The following is a 2,834-nucleotide window of genomic DNA, read 5'->3' on the forward strand; positions in this document are numbered from 1 at the left end:
AGCCACAAGGGCCACATCTAACTCCCTCTTAAATATAGCCAATGAACTGGCCTCAGCCTCAGTTCAATCAGCCCCGATGCCGTGCGATCGAACCTCGCGTCGGGGCTGGTCGAACCTTCCGCGACGCTGGAGCTTCCCGACTCGGCCTCTCCTGAAGACTGCGAGCTTTTGATGGTAAGCCCGCGGTGATCACGGTGGGACCGATCCCAGGTAAGCGATCAGCTTGTGAAGTCCGCGCCCCACGATAGGGCTCAAAGCCAGTCAGAGGAGGCCTCCAGCTCCATCGATGGAAGGCCGCAGAGCGCCCGGAGAATGTGATCCGATAATTAATCACATCTCCGGCAAGGTAAGAACCTGAAAAAAAGGTTTCCCCCGATCCCCTCCTCCCACATAAACCAAACCAAAGAACATTAAAACAAACTTTTAACACACTAAAATATAACAAAAAGAATGAAAAAACGAACAGTGCCGACAGGGCAGCCATCTCCCCGGCCGGCGCCCCTGGTGGTATCAGGTGTAATATAATATGTGAGAGACACCAGGTTTTGGTGCCATTCTCAAACTCCACGTTGCTTTATGTGCTGCTGGCCACAAAGGCCCATTGTCCTGGCTGCGTTTCAGGGTTGGCCTGGCCAAGCAAAGTTGTTAGGTGCCCTCATCCGCTGCTCCACTGCTCTGTGCCACTGCAGGTGGTGGTGGTAGTGGGAGGGGGGGGGGGGACGACTGACTATGTCAGGAATAGATCTTCCACACTTAAAAGACACTTGGGCAGGTACATGGATAGGAAAGGTTTAGAGTGAGACGGGCCAAACGAGCAAATGGGACTATCTTAGATGGGCCCTCTTGGTCAGCATGGAAAAGTTGGGCCAAAAGGCCTATTTCTGAGCAGCATGACTATGACTTTATGACACTATTAGGTCCCAGACCCCAGATCCTGGAGAAGAATACTTTCCCAAGTCAATTGCCTTGTTTTGACCAATAACTTATGCTGATTCAGTTACGAAGCACTTGACCATTCTGTTTAACTATCATGATCCCACTGAATTTGTTGAGTTGGAATAGTTTCTGCTCTGTGAATGTTCAAATTGTCATGAAAATTCCACATGAACGATATATTTGCAGGAATTGTTCACAATGCCTTTGTCATATTTTACTTCGGAGTCACGTGAGTGACTTCGTGAAGAACCCCGCTTCCACGCATGCGTATCATATCGCTACACGCATTGCAACGAGTCACACAGAGGGGAACGGCGTTCCCCAAGCGGGAGAATTTGAAAGTCGGGAACAGCAGGTAAGAGACTCTGCGTTTTCCCTCTTTTACTACTTACTTTTAGGTGGCTGCGGAAAGCCGGCGGGGAGACCCGTGGAGGGCGAGCAGCCAGCAGCAGCAACAGCACGAGTTCCCTGGAGGGGAACAACCTGAGCCCGACTTTGCTCCCGCACCGGCAAAATTCACCTCTCGGCCGGGCGGGAAGCAAAGTAAAGAGGTCCCGTATGCCAGTCTCAAGCGAGACTGACTTGGGACCAGTCGGTAGCAGCCAGCACAGAGGCTGCGGGACAGACAGCTCGGACCAGCGGTACCGGGGCTCGAAACGCTCAGCGAGTGCAGCGGCACTTATGGAGTCGGAACGGGACGTCCGGGCTGAAAACCTTCTTCACAAGGTAAGGGCCAGGGGATCTATAGGAACAGCCGGGGTTACCGGCTGCGGAACTGCCGCGAAGGACCAGGCCCGTGAACACCGGGGTTTGGTCCGAGCGGCTCCAACCCGCAACGGAGGGAACGACGGTCACCAGCAGGAGAAGGAAAGTCGGGAACAGCGGGTAAGAGACCCTGCGTTTCCTTCAACTTACCTTCTAGGTGCAGACATGGACCGGGTCCATGTAAGCTGCAGAAGGCCGGCGGGAGAACCGCGGAGGAGCGACAGCAGCAGCAGCAGCAGCGGCAGTCGGCAGCAGCAGCAGTGGCAGCCGGCAGCTCCAGGAGTGGCAGCCGGCAGCTGCAGGAGTTGCGGGCAGCTGCAGGAGTTGCGGGCAGCTGCAGGAGTACGGGCAGCAGCAGTGACACTGACAGCTGCAGGAGCGCAGGTTGCGGCAGGAGCTGGCAACGGCAGGAGCTGTAACGGCAGGAGCTGGCAACGGCAGGAGCAGCATGGGCACATCGATTCCTGGAGGAGGAAAACACCTGTGCCCAACTTCGCTCCAGCACGGTGAGAAAATTCATTTTCAGCAGCAAAGGACTTGGCAGTTGACTGGCTGCAATCTACTACAAGGGACCAGTATGTGAGTGACCAGGTGTAGTATCTGTTCTTATCAGTTTAATATCTGATACGTCCCTTATCTAGGGACCATATATTAAATAAAATCTATAATAGCTGTTATCATCAGTTTTAATGTCTTATATGTTCCTTAGCTAAGGACCATATAAGTAGGAGTGCCCAGAATTGAGGGCATTAGAGTGGGGTTGACCGGCTGCAACGACCGCAAGGGACCAGTACCGTCAGTACGGGGGTGGGTCCCACGGGTCTAAGATAAAGGAGCAGCCAGGAGCGCTGAGAGCGTTGGAGCCGGGTTAAAGGAATAGATGGAATCAGCTGTGCCAGTTATCCTCCACACCGGCCATATCCACTCCACGGAAGGAAGGACAAGCTGGAGAAGGAGGACCGTGGAACAGGGGGCAGCCAGCAGCAGCCAGCGGCACTTGGATCAACCGTAGTGGGATCAGCGGTGCCCGATGTCAGCCCCGCACCGGCCAGCTCCATGCGGCCGAGCGGTAGGCTAGACACAAATCAAACAAGGTAGTGGACTGAGAAGGGTCCGACTTTGCTTAAAACCGC

At 54.3% G+C, this 2,834-nt stretch overlaps 1 pseudogene; it reads left to right on the forward strand.

The window, feature by feature from the left end:
- Positions 1-2,258: 2,258 nt before the first annotated feature.
- Positions 2,259-2,430, forward strand: LOC129698481 (U2 spliceosomal RNA; annotated as a pseudogene).
- Positions 2,431-2,834: the final 404 nt, after the last annotated feature.

This window comes from Leucoraja erinacea, chromosome 6 (assembly GCF_028641065.1).
Source record: "Leucoraja erinacea ecotype New England chromosome 6, Leri_hhj_1, whole genome shotgun sequence".
Taxonomy (NCBI): Eukaryota; Metazoa; Chordata; class Chondrichthyes; order Rajiformes; family Rajidae; genus Leucoraja; species Leucoraja erinaceus.